Source organism: Oncorhynchus mykiss, chromosome 12, assembly GCF_057628025.1.
Source record: "Oncorhynchus mykiss isolate SJ-2025 chromosome 12, ASM5762802v1, whole genome shotgun sequence".
Taxonomy (NCBI): Eukaryota; Metazoa; Chordata; class Actinopteri; order Salmoniformes; family Salmonidae; genus Oncorhynchus; species Oncorhynchus mykiss.
This window is the reverse complement of record NC_143033.1, coordinates 83,424,040-83,441,787: the sequence shown is the minus strand read 5'-3', so window position 1 is coordinate 83,441,787 and position 17,748 is coordinate 83,424,040. Positions and strand designations below refer to the sequence as shown.

Below are 17,748 nucleotides of genomic sequence, written 5' to 3'. Positions count from 1 at the left end.
AGGCCCTCCCGACAACGTGATTAATGGCACTCGCTTCTCTCCCCATCTCATTCTGTTACTGTCAGAGTTAAGTGGGCCGAAGACAATAATAAACAGTCAGTCTTCTGTGAACCCCCTAACACGATCATTCCACCCCACCCAAACCCCCCCTCTCCAATGAGAGAGAGAGAGAGAGAGGAAGAGTGGTGATGTGTATTTGATACAGAGGGAGAGGTAGAGAGACAGAATGGTTGCGATGGAGTGAAATGGAGGAAGAGAGACTCATTAGGAGAGAGATAGTGTCTGATATATGCGTGAGAAAACAGCTAATAGAGAAAACAGTTAGGACAATTGTAAAACCATGTTTTGAATATGAAATGAGAGCGATAGAAAAACAAGGAAGGAAATAAAATAGAGTGACAAGAAGTTTGAGAGCGATAGTGTGAGAGAGAGAGAAGATAGGTCAGGTCCCAGACCTGCTGTTTTATTCACTAGTGTGCTGTCTTTCCCTGCCTCTCTTCCCCCGAGCCTGTCACTTCACTCTGCCACTTCCTCTTCAGCCCAGCATTCCCTCCTTCCCTCACTCCCAGGCAGCCCCACAATGCTCCAGGATACCAACAGACCCTGAACGCTATGACGTCATGGCTCTTCTCAGGCTTTCCAACAACGAGTAGGAATAAGAGAACAGGTGATGGTTTGATTAATGTGCCTGGACTGGATAGTTCCACTGGCTGACTGTGGGTTAGGAGCCCCAGAGCTCCTCAGCCGATTCCCTAAACCGTGGGACCCTCTCTCTATCCTCCTCTCCTCTCCTCGCTCCTCTTATTACGGAGGATGACTTACCCTGCAGCCCTGTACTCAGTGACCGCGAAATCCACAGGCCCTTGTACCATTCTCATCCTCCATGCCAGGGATCCCTTTTGTTTCTAGAAGATCTGCCTCAGAGAAATGAAGTGCCATGATCTCATCACACAGGCCCATTGTTTTCACTCTCATACACACTGTGTAATGGCCATGGAGATAAGGGGATGATTCAGGCCTTTCACTGGAGGAAATGGGAACGCTTGCCGGAGAAGAAGTGAAATTACTGTTTGATGGCTTTTGGTGGTGGGGGGCATAATTGCTGGATGGATGGAGGGATGGATGGGTGGAGGGATGGAGTGTGAGGAATCTTAACACACGGGAGATGAGTATATCTAATACTGCAAGCAGTTGGAAGGCAGGGAGCATGCAGAAGGTTACATACACCGCGGGTTGCCTTAATGGATGTGTATGTATAATAGCAGTTGTACTAAAATAGCATATTTTTTTCTCCCCAACCCTTGCCCCTTCTGGATTGAAACTCCCATTGTTGATAACAACGCTGATTACGATATTGTTCCATGCGCATCACCATAGTAACGGCAGTTAATTTCATATTGTTTGTGCATGAGATAGTTGCTAGGGCCTTTAGGAATATGAGATGAGCTTAATATATTTGGCAACTGGCATAAGGCTCATCAACACATTCCAGAAAACAAGGGTCAGAGGATTGCAGGATGTAGTAATGACAGGGACAGAGCATAAATACTATGCAGGATTATAATTAGCCTCCGTGCATTTAAACACACTCCCACATTGACTTCTGGGGGAAATGTTGTATTAGTTGGGTGGCTTTTCTTTTCTCCCTACTTTTAAGTAATTTCAGCAGCAAACAAAAGGCTTGGTGATTAGGCGACAACGAGTCACGCCAGATCGACATTAGCCATGCCACAAACTCCCCCTGGAACCACCTCTACCCAGGGAGAGAAGGAGAGGGAGGGCATTCAGAAAGGAGTCAGAGTTAGCTTTTGAAGCCCTCTGTGAAGGAGAACTGAAAAGGGGGATCGATGTGAGAGGAAGCCTGATAAGATAAGGCAGGCACACACAGGGCTGTATCCTCGGGGTGGAGAGACTACAGTGGGGGGACAGGAAAGGGTTTCCTGGTGCCGAGGCTGAGGCCTGGACCTGAGGGGAATTAATGTAGAGAGAGACTAGAGACTGACTCGGCTTCCCACTCCAGTCCTCCTAGTCTCCCACCTCAGCATTCAGCTATCGTCTCTCTCTCTCTCTCTCTCTCTCTCTCTCTCTCTCTCTCTCTCGCTCCCTCGCTCTCGCTCTCTCGCTCTCTCCTCCTCTCTCAATCTTTCCCTCTCTCTATCCCTCCCTCTCCCTCCTTCCCATCCCTCTCTATCTCTCCCCGGCCACGGCAGCTTTATCATTCATTTCCGTCCAGAAGTGGGGAGAAGTTGTAAAGCTAATTAAGGTGCGGGGATGCGGCGGCTCGACAGATGTGCATTGAGACGGCCAGCTATTAAGTAGCGGGGATAATGGTGTGCAGACCTGATGGGCAGTGGGGCTGTGTTGGAGGGAACTCTTTACCTGCGTGCATGTTAATAAGAGCCTGCCTTCCTGCCTGCCCGCCCGCCGGTCCGTCTGTCCGTCTGTCCGTCTGTCCGTCTGTCTGCCGAGAGCACGGAATTAGGGGGGAAGGGAAGCGTGCCGCCTGCCACTTACTGAAGAAACAAGACTGCCTAGCTTATTAGGAGCACAAATTCACCCAGGTCGGTAAGACAGGGAGATATGCAGTTCTGTAGGACAGAGAGAGAGAAAAAAGACCTGTCTTTATTAACAAGGAATAATGGGAGAGGAAAATGGAGCGAAGGATATACTGTACCTGTTGTTGTTGTTGAACAGTAGAGTTGATTTGGTATTGTCGATGACAGTCATCAACATTAGATGTATCTATTTGTAATTTTTCTCTACTTGATGTCATTGAAAGCCATAATCACCAGCTAAATGAGACAGAGAAGTGGGCCGTGGTTGAAGTGTTGCACTAAGAGTACTTTGCTGGATCAAACAGTATATTAGAGGTGTTTGGCTCTTGACTAGTACACAATGTTTGCTTTTAGCTCTTGACTTTTTATTGATCATACAGACCATACTACTGCCAAGTGCATTGAAGCTGGATGAGAAATATAGGAAATATGTGAGTGAACGCAACTCAAATATATGTTCTGGTGAAAGGGTCTTTTGTCTAATAAATTGACAAATTTGGACACTGGAAAGCATACTGCAGGGTTTAGATCTTTGATTAATTTAAATCATTCATATTAACTCGTTTGATGCTACCATTTGTCATGACATACAATGACTTCAGAAAGTATTCACACCCCTGACTTTTTTTTTGAGGAGTGGTACTCCTGTTGTGTTGGATTTGCCCAAACATAACGCTTTGTAGTCAGGACAAAAAATGGATTTCTATGCCAGAAGTTGCCCTTCCTTATGAATCATTGCGGTTGAATCTGTGCTTGAAATTCACTACTCGATACAGAGATGGGGTAGCCATTCCAAAATCCTGTTTACCACTATTATTAAACACAGAATGAGTCCATGCACCTTATGTGACTTGTTAAGCACATTTTTACTCCTGAACTTATTTAGGCTTGCTGTAACACAGGGGTTAAATACTTAATGACTTAAGATATTTCTGCTTTTCATGTTTTATTAATTTCAAAAATGTTTTACAAACAAAATTCCACATTGACATTATGGGTTTTCATGTGTAGATTAGTGAAACAACATCTCAATTTAACACAACTAAATGTGGAAAAAGTCAAGGGGTGTGACTACATTCTGAAAGGCAATGTTTATTCTGCACAGACCTTTTCAACATTAATGTAGTGCACCGACAAGTCTACATTTGTTGAATGAAATATGATATCAAACAGAGAAACCCCACACTTGAAACAAAATAGCAGGGTTGGTTTTTAGAGCGTAACACATTATTTTCTCTGTTTGGATGAGAGGAAAATGCTAACAATAATTTCCTCCTATAGATGGTTACACAGCTCCAATCTCCCACACAAAGCCTTGTTCACCAGCTATCTCCCCTTTTTTAATTAGCTTCCTTCAACACAGACAGTCTGATCTTACTTCTGCCTAATTGTGATTATTTACACAATAAAGGTTTATGGATATTTATAGCCCCCTTTTCCTCCCAGTATTCAATGTCTGCCGTTAATAATGAGTAGGAAATGATTTTCAACACTCCATCATTATCTGTGTCTTCAAGTACTGTCTTCCTTTTAATATGCTAATGCTGGCTGATATAATCGCCTAGTAATTGTAAAACACTTCAAGTACGACACATTTTGTGTGGCACTCTCCTGAATGAAGAAATCACAGTCAAGACAAAAAGCTGCGCTTGAATATGTTGAGGATCTGTTTGTGTTCTCAGGAGAGATGCTTCGGCTCTGCAATGAATGGTTATTCCATTCTAGGTGGCAGAATTCCAAATTACACGGCGGCGGCGTATCCTGAAGGAAAAGTGTAGGTTAACTCAGCCTCAAATGCTCCTGACGCTCGCCTCTGTCTAATCATCAGGCCCTTTATTCCCAATAATCAACCACACAGAGAGTTTACAGATTACCATTGATCCTATACGAGAGAGCAGATGTATAGTAGTTGGGTACTGCTGTCAAACCGTCTTAAATGAATTGTACGTTAAGTTTTCCCTACTGCTAGGTAACTACAGAGTAATAACTGTAGTAATACTGCAGTAGTTACATAGGCGTTACTATGTAATTACATGGTAATAAGTTTGTAGCACTTTCAGTTATTAAACATTTGGAACAAAGAATGTGTAATTACACAGCCACTTGCTGAAGTTTATTCCACACGTGCAATTATGGATGTTATTACACATTTTCTTGTTCCACTATTTAAGTAATGTTTTGTAATTACACGTTTTAAAGTCATCTATGAATTACCACGTTAATAACCAAACTCGGACCTTGTTACTTGTTACCAACTACAAGGTGTACAAGGTATCATTGAATCCATATGGAATAACAGGGTTGATAAATAGGCTAGGACTTGGTAACAACAATTGTTACAAGGCACATCCTGTCATTGCTACTCTAACTTCCGAGATGCATACAAAGCCCTCCCCCGCCCTGCCTTCGGCAAATCTGACCATGACTCCATTTTGTTGCTCCCAGCCTATAGACAGAAACTAAAACAGGAAACGCCCATGCTGAGGCCTATCCAATGCTGGTCTGACCAATCGGATTCCACGCTTCAAGATTGCTTCGATCACTTGGACTGGGATAACATTGATGTATACGCTGACTCAGTGAGCGAGTTTATTAGCAAGTGCTTCAGAGATGTCTTACCCACTGTGACTAGTAAAACCTTTCCTAACCAGAAACCGTGGATTGATGGCAGCATTCGCGCAAAACTGAAAATGCAAACCACCGCTTTTAATCATGGCAAGGTGACTGGAAACATGACCAAATAAAAACAATGCAGCTATTTCCTCCGTAAGGCAATCAAACAAGCAAAGCGTCTGTATAGAGACAAAGTAGAGTCTCAATTCAACGGCTCAAACACGAGACGTATGTGGCAGGGTCTACAGTCAATCACAGATTACAAAAAGAAAACCAGCCCCGTCTTGGACATCAACGTCTTGCTCCCAGACTTCTTTGCTCGCTTTGAGGACAACACAGTGCCGCTGACACGGTCTGCTACCAAAACCTGTGGGTTCTCCTTCTCCATATCCAATGTGAGTAAAACATTTAAACGTGTTAACCCTTGCAAGGCTGCCGACCCAGACGGCATCCCTAGCCGCGTCCTCAGAGCATGCGCAGACCAGCTGGCAGGTGTGTTTACGAACATATTCCATCTATCCCAATCCCAGTCTGCTGTCCCCACATGCTTCAAGATGGCCACTATTGTTCCTGTTCCCAAGAAAGCTAAAGTAATTGAACTAAATGACTTGCCCTGTAGCACTCACTTCTGTCATGAAGTGCTTTGAGAGTCTAGTCAAGGATCATATCACCTCCACCCTACCTGATACCCTAGACCCACTTAAATTTGTTTACCACCCCAATAGATCCACTGACGATGCAAACTCCATCACACTGCACACTGCCCTATCTCATCTGGACAAGAGGAATACCTATGTAAGAATGCTGTTCATTGACTACAGCTCAGTATTTAACACCATAGTACCCTCCAAACTCGTCACCCTGCACTGTGCAACTGGGTCCTGGACTTTCTGACGGGCCGCCCCCAGGTGGTGAAGGTTGAAACAACATCTCCATCCTCCACAATGGGGCCCCACGTTGTCAGCGTTGTCAGCCCACTCCTGTACTCCCTGTTCACCCATGACTGCGTGGCCATGTACGCTTCCAACTCAATCATCAAGTTTGTTGACGACACTACAGTGGTAGGCTTGATTACTAACAACGATGAGACGGCCTACAGGGAGGAGGTGAGACTCTCTCCTCCTGGCCATGCAGTATATATAGAGAGTTTGACAGTAGAACAAAGGAACTTCTTCTACATCACAGAACTTGAGAACTGAACAATGTCCATGTTTTGGAGAATGTGTAAATGGTCAGAAGAAGCCAGCTACGACCCGGTCCGTTTTGTTTCATGTTTGTGACCTAATGAAAGACAATACAGCCACATTACCATAACTTTGTATATACAGGTGCCTCCATTATGAGGTTTGCGTCTAATTATTGTATAACATGAATGAGTAAAGATGAAACTATTTGTGAAATGATGTAATGATGTTAATGTGAGAGAATTGTATTCCCTTTAAAGTTGAACTAAGTCATTGGCCCGCCCCCATGAGCACAGACATGATCTGGCTCATGGGACAGCCCTTTTCTACTGTTACGAATAAAAAACCCACCTGAAGAAATCCTCTTTAGACCACGCGTACCTCAGTCAGCGGAGGGGGCGAAGGTTGAGTAGAGACCACAAAAACCTCAGTATAAGGTAAGGTTGTAATGGTTGTTGAACTCCTAATCATACCACCATACAACTCTGAGACTATCGATCCCGACAAAATAAGAGCAAATCATACATTCTAATTACTAGTCTGCAGCTAGAAATTATGTCAACCTGTAATGTGAAGACCGACAACCGCCGAAACATTTATTCTATAAGAACATTTCTGAATGGTACTCTGAAGTATCCATTCTAACCAACGAAAGACTCCAGGGAAGCAGAGAGACGCTTGGGTGAACTTTCCAACAGAAAGACAGACAATTCCAACAGAGATCACGACGACACACTTAGCGTAAATATATATTGATTGCAATTATTCCCGAATGAGTGAGCGTTCATGTGCAAAGGATTTAGCATTTTAGCATTTTAGCATTTCAATTAATATAATTATCAACTGTGTAGTGACTCTTTTGTCTTTCCCGCCTTTCTCAGTCCACACCCACTTCCCTTTGTCCCCCAAGTCGTCATATCAGCTTAGCCCACTAGGGAACCTCCCCTATTATTTCCTTGTAACCATATCTACTGTTTGTTTGTTTATGCATTTCTGTGATTATTTAGTTAGTTAGTAAATAAATGATTAAGACAATTGTATGGATGATTCATAGTAAAGGCTGGGTTCATGCAGATAACAACGACGTTTGGAATGAGACTAACATGAGGTAAAGAATAATTCATTAATTAGAAGACTAATTGATCAGATATTAAAATATCTGAAGAGTTACATTTGGAAAATTATAACTTTGTAATCTGAAGATTTTCCTTGGTGCCCCAACTTCCTAGTTAATTACATTTACATGATTAGTTTAATCACGTAATAATAATTACAGAGAATCGATTTGATAAAATAACAGTCTTCACTTTAATGATGCCAAAGACACAACACTTATATCTCTCAAATTGTGTGCACAAATTTGTTTATATCTCTGTTAGTGAGCATTCCTCCTTTGCCAAGATAATCCATCTACCTGACAGGTGTGGCATATCAAGAAGCTGATTAAACAGCATGATCATGACACAGGTGCACCTTGTGATGGGGACAATAAAAGGCCACTCTAAAATTTGCATTTTTGTCACACAGCACAATGCCACAGATGTCTCAAGTTTTAAGGTGGAGTGCAATTGACATGCTGACTGCAGGGATGTATACCAGAGCTGTTGCCAGATAATTTAATGTTAATTTCACTTCCATAAGACGCCTCCAATGTCGTTTTAGAGAATTTGGCAGTACATTCAACTGGCCTCACAACCACAGACCACGTGTAACCGTGCCAGCCCAGGACCTCCACAACCGGCTTCTTCACCTGCGGGATCGTCTGATACCAGCCACCTGGACAGCTGATGAAACTGAGGAGTATTTCTGTCTGTAATAATGCCGTTTTGTGGGGGAAAATATTATTCTGATTGGCTGGGCCTGGCTCCCCAGTGGGTGGGCCTGGATCCCAAGTGGGTGGGCCTATGTCCTCCCAGGGCCATCCATGGCTGCGCCCCTGCCCAGTCATGTGAAATCCATAGATTATATGAACTGTGACTCAGTCTTTGAAATTGTCGCATGTTGTGTTTATATTTTTGTTCAGTATATATATAGCAGCCTTCTAGATGTCCTCATCTAACCAACCATATATAGATTACTCCAAGTTTCCATGTGGTCTTTGTATTAATATTAGGCTATAACTGGTCGCGATACAACCTTATTACTATGTAATTACATAGCAACACCTATGGAGCTACTATGTTGTTACTTCAGTTATAACTGTGTAGTTACTGTACATCGCGATCGGGGCAACTTAATGTAAAGTGTTACCAATCTTGGTTATTGTTTCTTAACCCAAATGATGAAAGCCTTGTTCTCCCCATGTCCTTAGGGGGATGGTGCCTGGTGCTTTCCTGTTGGAGAGGAGAGGATGAGATCCTGACTGTTTCTCTCTTTCTGCTGTTATTTCCCTGTAGAGCAGGGAAGAGTGAAGGGAGCTATGAGTGATCGACTGCGCCTCTATTCTATGAGTTTTAGGGGGATTTGAAGTTATTGAAAGTGTGGTGAAGGGTGACAGCTGGGAGATGTCTATGTGATGCCTATCAGGCGGCCGGGTGCCTGCCATCATGGTTGTGTGCATCCAGCCAGTCTTCCTCTCAGCCTGTCCCCTCAGGCAGACGGCACAAGCATTCCACTCCACTATCACATACATGTTGTTGTACTACTGGCCAATCATCTGCACTACTCACATATGAGATTTCACCAAGGTTGCACAGAAATTTGATATTGATATAAAATGGCTGTATAGGGCCTTTAAAAGTGGGAAATTGGGAGGTATGTGAATGATGAATGATAGATAGATTGATGGCGAGAGAGAGAGAGAGGCATTTTTGGGGGGGCTATTCCTTAACGATTCCTCTGAGTAGCCATGCAAGGAATAATGGATGTGTAATGTGGAACGACAGCTTGCAGAGCACTGTCATTAATGTTGTAATTCACTTTTAGTGTTTCTACTATTGCACTGCAACAGGAGGCACAGATGTCACCTGAATCAGCTCCTTCTAGCAGCCAGAGCACACCCTGTCTTCACCAGCTGTCTATGAACGCACCCTGCCAGCCCACCGTGTGTGCAAATGTGTGCAATGGTGTGTGTGTGTGTGTGTGTGTGTGTGTGTGTGTGTGTGTGTGTGTGTGTGTGTGTGTGTGTGTGTGTGTGTGTGTGCGTGCGTGCGTGCGTGCATGTGTCCATGATGCCCGGTAAATGTCCCCTTCCAGAGTACACTGTATGTATTGATACAGGAAGTAAATCCGTACTGTTATAGTATCTTGTTACATAATTGGAATCAAAAACAAATGGATTTTCTTTGCCATTTTTCCTTCTGGTAAATTATTATAGAATACCTAGACCTAAATACTTAGTTAATATTTGGCCCCATTTAAAAAAAGACAATCGTATCAGTACCCTCCCTACTTTATGTTATATTGGGACCTTAAATGAAGTGGATGCTTGAATACCCAACACAAATGTCTCCCATCTCTTTAATATAAAGGCACACGTTCACTCTGGAGATCACCCTGACAAAACCACAGAGGGATATGACAGAAGACGAAAGAAAAGAAGTTCTCTAAGAGAAAATAGCTGACTGACTGTGTAAGCTCAGCTCAGCTCAAAATGAGAAAGTTCATTATATGGCCGTCAAGGTGAAAGGAAGACATCTCCTGGCAGACGCAGTTAAAATGTCCACCTCTCCTACTCAGAGGAGAAAAGAGAAGGAATGAAGAGAGACAAATGCTGTTTTGTGGGGAGGTGTGTGTGTGTGAGGGAGAGCGAGTGTGTGTGTGTGTGTGTGTGTGTGTGTGTGTGTGTGTGTGTGTGTGTGTGTGTGTGTGTGTGTGTGTGTGTGTGTGTGTGATAAAGAGAGTAAAAGTGTGCTTGTGTGTGTGTGTGTAATAGAGAGAGTAAAAGAGAGTGTGTGTGTGTGTGTGTGTGTGTTTGTGTGTGTGTGTGTGTGTGTGTGTGTGTGTGTGTGTGTGTGTGTGTGCGCGAGTGTGCGTGTCTGTTCCAGTACAGACAAGGGCAGCAGTGTTAATGGTATTGCTCTGTAAAATGACCCTTACATCCGTTTCTTCATACATTTCCACAGTGCTTCAAAAGTCCTCATATTTTCCCCTTGTCAGCAGTGTATCATTGTTATGTGTATGTGACCTCTAGAAGGAGCTTGTGTTCCTTCATGTAGCCTTTCATGTTCAGCCTGTGCTCCCTTGTTATTTGATTGCATTCTGAATGCATTTTCCCTAACAATGAAACAGAAGGTTATCCCTGTTGACATATAGCTTCTATGGTTAGTCTCCTGTGCTAATACAGGGCTAGCCTATGAATATCAGTTTAATAGACAAAACTAGTTTCATTCCACTAATATTTGCCAACACAAGTGGATGCTTAAAATAGCTCCTCTCACTCAGTAACACTACTGTATATTATGCTGAGTGTGCCACTTATAATACAGCCTCAAGCTAAGGCAGCATTAGCCATACCTCCCCTGGCGAAGCAACATTACCACATGAAGTGGTATCAGGGAAACTACTGTAGCCCTGTGTGAGGAGGAGCCACAGTGTCAGAATGGTTCCACACAGACCTATAAATGGGATGTTTGATACAGTACATACTGTGGTGTTTCATAGCAGATGTTGCTGTCCTTTGTCTCGCAGACGCTGCTTCACACAGAGTGATGCTGAGACTGGCTTAGGCTTGCAGCACCACTGAAGACTTACACGGCACTAGACAATGACTATTAGCCCCAAGACCAGCGAACAGTGATCAACTGACCTCTGAGACAGGTAAGACTGTTACAAATGTGAACATTTACCACCCTGTGTAGATAGCTGTTACACATACTACAGAACGAGACTCCTTTCACCAACATGTAGGATACTGGTTCCTTATCCTCATATGAATAAAGTTATCTTAGAAGTAAACCTTCATGTGGCAGAAAGTGATGTGGGTGCCGGACATGGGGGGGGGGCTAGTGGGTCTGGGCAGGTGCGATGTAGTTGATGTTTGTATGATGTTGTCGTTTGTATATAAATGTTATGTATTGTTAATAAAATATCATTTAATTTTAAAAATTATAAGAAATAATTAAATTGTATACTCTACCAAAAGACAATATTATCAGGAATTAGTATTTCCCTGTGTCCTGTGTACTCAATGACAGTCTCACTCTCAGCATCAAATAGCAGAGTTACTTGTTTACTTCACTATGAATTACGAACGCATGTTTGATTTAACTAAAATCTATCACTGAACTGCAGTATACAATAGATCTCATTCAAATTAGTCCGCTTCTGCAGTTAGGTGGAAATGTGTTGAATCTTTTCACACTCACCTCAAAGCTAGTCATCATTTTCCTTTTCAAGGGAACTTGAAAGTGGTGTCAGAAGGAGACGTGGCATGGGTTTGTGTTTGTTTTCTTCTTGCATAGAGAGTAGTTACTTTGAAAAGCGCAGGGCTGGCTCGGTGATGGAGCGTAGGATGATTCAGCAGGAATCCAACAGCCCATGTGACTGATTCACATTTGAACATAAGCAGAAATATGGCCACTCCAGGGAGTTGCGGGGAGGAATGGAAAAATAGCCTCAAATCTCTCAGCAGCAAATCAAAAGTATCTTTGTTTAAGTCCTGTTCTGTGTCACCTTCTCTATGGCTCACCGGTGTGTTGTGGTGTACATGGTGGTACTGATTGCTCTTATTCAAAATAAACACCATGACAAAGATGGGGAAGAGGAGTTTTTTTGAATGTGCCTCTCCTGAAGAGGAGGGCCTGAGAGGATGATATGGCTCAGTGGGCACCGTATTGTGTAGGGAGTGGATACAGCAGGTACCCATTTGAATCCCAGCCAAGAGACAGACACAATGTTGCAGGGGATAATGTTGCCTCCCAGCAATTAAACTCTGGAGGTTTGGAGTGGTTTAGGGGGAAGCATGTTAAATTAGCCCATTTTTCCTCCCTCTCAGCCATGTCTTATGCTTATCTTCTTTCTGACCGCTTTGTAGGAGAACCTGAGAACTGTACGGAGGAGTTGTTTTGCTTTGAATTCTTTAAGTGCCAAATTGAATTCCCTCCATCATTCCTCTCTCTGTGTATCATTTGCAATGACATATCTAATGCATACACATTTTCAAGTACTAAGCAAAGGCAGAGATTTCGCCCTTTATCCAAGTATCCTAGAAACACTGTGATCTGCTCCCGTCAGCACCACAGAACTTTCCCATACCCTTGGGTCTTTGTGTCCCTGGTTTCAGGTTGGTTGTTTACAGTACAGAGGGGTTGTGTTCCGTGCCGTCCCCCCTCCTTCCCCCAGTGGCGTTGGGTAGCGGGGTCTCAAAGCCTCGTCATCCAGGACAAATTGGTGGATAGCGGCTCATTTACTTGAAGCCGTCATGAATGGACTGTGCCGTGACTGTGTAAACAAGTGCAAAGACTCCCAAGGGCATTCCTGCATAAATAATGACTCCAGGAGATGTTTGCCATTTGTACCACTCACTGGCTGCAGACATGGGTCAGCTAGTCTCCTCTATTGGGAGGCTTCAGTAAACAACAGCCATTAACGACCCGGCAAGTTTACCTGCCTGGTGTGTGGGAGCATCCTCATTGGCTGCTGGGCCTTCTTGGCTTCTCTCCCAATTCAGACTCTTCCTGTTCATCTGTTCATAGCACTCATTTCCATCTCTCCTGGTGAACGGCAAGGTTTTATGTAGCTTTTGAAGGGATGTAACAGAGGGACTGTTGAGAGTGTGTTCAAGTCTTGAGCATAATCTTGCTTCACTTCATCGTGCTTCACTTCATCCAGTCAACTGTGTTTTCAGGAATCCACCCAGGTCTTAACACCAGCTGTAAACACCGACTACTCAGATTGTGGGGCATATCCAAAAGCCTGTATAGGTTTGAGCTCCAGGCGTGGGTTTGAGGGAGAATGGCTAGCATGAGCTCTGCAAGGGAAGGTGATGTGACAGCGGGAGAGGGAGGCAGAGTGAGCGGGAGAGAGAGAGAGAGAGGAGGAAATAAAGACAAAGAAACACCCACTCCTCATTAGCTTAAGCATCGTGTGTATCCATCATCCTGTAAAATAACATCTGAAAAAAGAGAAAGCCCACGTCTGCCGCGCGGCAACATGGGATGGAGATATAAAATGAATCTCTGCACTTAGGCGGTGCCATCTGTTCATCTGGGTGGAGAGCAAGCCTTTACGCCACACGTTCTTTCTCCCTCCCTCCCTCCCTCCCACCCTCCCTCTCTCTCTCTCTCTCTCTCTCTGTCTCTTTCTACACAACCGCCAGAGAAACCATCTTTGCTCAGAAACCAGAGAGCTCAACAAAATGACATGCCTCAATGCCAACCCCGGGGCTACGTTTTTTCCTCTTGTTCTTAATTTCCCTGATAGTGTGCATATCTTTATCCAGTTTTTGATACAATATGCGAAAAACATAGTGACATAATACAATTTGAGCTCCATGTGAGAAATAGGATTATCTTGGGCGAGATTGTCAGCGACGTGTTACGGTAATCACTTTCTTCCAGGAGCCGAGAGACGTGACTCACTCGCAACTTGACCCGCTGTCATCATCTATTCCATCTGACAGTATTTATGCAGTTTGCTTGATCTGGTTTTCCTTCAGGTGCTTTAAAAAATGAATGGAGAGCCCAATAATATATATATATAAATGTGGAATAATGAAAAATAAGTAATCCCCCTTGCAAATTGGAACAAGGAGTGAATCCTGGTCCACCTTGGGGCCCCAGCCAGCTACCCAGCTAGTCAGTCAGTTGGTCCGTGTTGTGTTGTTGCTCCAGACGTTGTTGTGGATCGTCAACGCAGTGGAGCTGTGTGCTCTCTAGGTCTCCTCTCCACATCTAGTCAGACTCCCCAGTGTTCTAATTGATACAGGATGTGTTTCACAGGCCTCTGGAGGAAGGTCACAATGCATGACTTTGACACACTATGGAGCCACACAGAACAGAACATTCACAAATAAGGCTCCTCTCTCACCCATAAAACTGTTACATATTTGTTTATTTTTCTCAAAAGTTAATGTACAGTCAGGAAAAAAGACCAAAAAATAAATGTAACAAATACTGAGCTATATTGTATGCTAAAACAATTGGGAAATTATTATTTTATACTTATATAATTGCTCAGAGAAACAGATTTTGTTTGACAAGTAATATTTATTTCATAAGAAGATAGGGGTCAAAATGATTTGCACCCCTGTTTTATATACCTTTCAATACTTCACCTTAGGAAAATAACGGCACTGGGCCTTTTTCTAAAATGTTTTATGACATTGGGGAACACATTAGGAGGGATCTTAGACCATTTCTCCATACATAATTATTTCAGATCCTTGATATCCTTTGTCTGCACTTATGAACTGCCTTCTTCAATTCAAACCACAGGTTTTCAATGGGGTTCAAGTCCGGAGACTGAGATGGCCATTGCAAAATGTTGATTTTTGTAGTCAATTAACCATTTGTGGATTTTGATGTGTGCTTGGGGTTATTGTCTTGCTGGAAGATCTACTTACGTCCCAAGTTTCAGCCTCCTAGCAGAGGCAACCACGTTTTTGGCAAAAATGTCCTGGTACTGGGTGAAGTTCATGATGCTGTTGACCTTAACAAGGGCCCCAGGACCTGTAGAAAGATGGTAGGTATGGGGTTCTTTTCTGCTTATGCATTCTTATTTCGATGCCAAAACCACCACTGGAGTGCGCGGCCAAAGAGCCTTATTTTTATGTCGTCTGATCATAGCACCAGTTCCAATTCAAGTGCCAATGCCATTTAGCAAACTCCAGGCATTTACATTCGTTGAATGACATGACAATAGAGCTCTTTGGCCACGCCCACTAGTGGCAGGTTTGGTGTCAAAGAAAGTTACGTAAGAAAAAATAACTCCATACCTCCTCTAAGATATGGTGTAGTATTTTTTATGTTATGGGGCTATTCTGCTTCCTCTGGTCCTGTGGTACTTTGCCCAGTACCAGGACAGTTTAGCCATAAACCTGTTTGCCTCTGCTAGGAGGCTGAAACTTGGCCGCAAGTGGATCTTCCAGCAAGTCAATAAGCCCAACTATCAATATCCACAAATAAATTGTTAATTGTCCAGAGAATCCACATTTTGCAATGGCCATCTTAATCTCCAGACTTGAACCCTATTGAAAACCTGTGGTTAGAAATACTAGAACAGAAAATCCACACAGTTTAGATAGAAAGGTTGACATCCTTCAACAGTTGAACACTTTGAAGCTTGAATATGGCACAATAAACACCCGGTATGCAGAGATTGCTGCCATGAAATCCAAGCACCAATATGTTGAGCAAGGTGAAAGTGCAGGGAAAATGCTTGCTTGGTAAAGTAAGGAAGAAGAACATATCACCCATAGCATTCGAACCCCAGATGGTAGCATAACAATGGATACTTCTGAAATAGTCTTTAAAACCTTTCATCACAAACTGTATCAATCTGAAAACATTCAAAGGATGATATAAACTATTTCCTTAATGAGGCCATTTTAGCAACTATAAGTGAAGCAGAGAAAATGTATATGATAGAAACATTACCCCAGGTAAACTGTTGGAGGCCATCTATAATGTACAAAACAGGAACTCTCCTGGTAATGATGTACTCCCAGTGGAATGTTACAGACACTTTCTTCCCAAATTACTAAAGCCTATGTTGCTTATCCTTACTTATCCTTTCTAATTACGACTTTTCAACGTTAGGAAGTACATTGAAGTGGAAATGGATAAAGACACATATGCAATACCTGGGTGTACTGATACCATGCAATCTGGAGGAGGCATATACAATGAATCACTGTCCTTTAATAGATAGGCTTGACTCTGATGTTCAGAGATGGAGATCTCTCCCTATTTCTATGTTATGTAGGATCAACATAATCAAAATGAATATATTACCAATGCTGATATACTTATTCCAGGCCTTGTCAGTTTCAATTCCATCCAACTTTTTAAATTAAATAAATGGCCTGCTCTCCAACTTTATTTGGGCAGGAAAGACCTCAAGAGTCAAATAGACTGTTTAACACTATGAATCTGGAGGTCTTGGACTGCATCATGTTAAGATGTATTACTGGGCTGCACAACTGCGTTCACTTAAACAATGTACAACAGACAATCCTTGTCTATGGAGGAGTATAGAAGACATACATGTCATACCCTGTGATCTAAAATATATTCACTAGTTCAGGCCCAAGGTATTGAAGAAAAAAACGGACAAGCCAATGATTCTCATTCGTATTTGGGAAGATTTACATAAATGAATGAGGTGGAAAGAAGCAATGTTGCCAAGCACCCCTATTTGGGGTGAACTCACCTCCAACATTTAATGACACATTTCAGTCCTGGTTCTTAACTGGCATCAGGAATTTGGAGCATGTGGCCGATTTCTTATAGTTCTTACAATTCAGAAATCTTATTCAATCGCTTCAACAGAGTCTGGATGAACCAAAGGCATCGAGCATAGATACTGAAACAAATTGAGGAGAACTGTTGGTCACAGATACATGAAAATGTTCATACCTGCTCCTACAACCTACTACTGTTATATAATTCATAAGGACTTATTACACTCCTGCCAGGATGCATGTAATGCACCCAGAAATGTCACATTCCTGTTGGAGATACAACAATCACAATGCTGTGGTCCTGTGACAAACTAACACCATTTTGGGATAATATACTGTATGTGCTACCATTTCATTGTGTCTAAGAATGTATATCCATCCACCTCCACTATTATGTCTGTTGGGAAATGTAAATATTGGTGATGAATATCAGAGAAAGTTTTGTTATCTAGGTCTAAATGCTGCAATACATTGGAAAGCCTCATATTCACCCTTAATAACAAACTGGAGGACAGAACTATCTAATTACTTCCCACTAGACTCTATATATTATAAAGTCAAACAAAGACCAGACATATTTGACAGAGTTTGGAGGCCGTATATGGACAATCTCGGAGAGTGTGGTGCTTGAATCGAGGTGACGGCATGTTGTTGTGTGTGTGATTGTGGGTGAGTGTAGGCATGTTGTTGTGTGTGATTGTGGGTGAGTGTAGGCATGTTGTTGTGTGTGATTGTGGGTGAGTGTAGGCATGTTGTTGTGTGTGATTGTGGGTGAGTGTAGGCATGTTGTTGTGTGTGATTGTGGGTGAGTGTGGGCATGTTGTTGTGTGTAATTGTGGGCGAGTGTGGGCATGTTGTTGTGTGTGATTGTGGGCGAATGTGGGCATGTTGTTGTGTGTGATTGTGGGTGAGTGTGGGCGTGTTGTTGTGTGTGATTGTGGGCGAGTGTGGGCATGTTGTTGTGTGTGATTGTGGGTGAGTGTGGGCATGTTGTTGTGGGTGAGTGTGGGCATGTTGTTGTGTGTGATTGTGGGTGAGTGTGGGCATGTTGTTG

The 17,748-nt window shown here is 43.0% G+C and overlaps 1 protein-coding gene across 6 annotated transcripts in view; it reads left to right on the top strand.

Moving 5' to 3' along the window:
- Positions 1–17,748, top strand: part of LOC110538551 (RNA binding protein fox-1 homolog 3) — a 412,967-nt gene that overhangs the window by 63,704 nt on the left and 331,515 nt on the right. For all 6 annotated transcript variants that reach the window (XM_090193724.1, XM_090193727.1, XM_036938643.2 and 3 more), the window contains exon 3: positions 10,982–11,110. The gene's annotated coding sequence lies outside the window, so the exon portion shown is untranslated. The remainder of the gene's footprint in view (positions 1–10,981; positions 11,111–17,748) is intronic.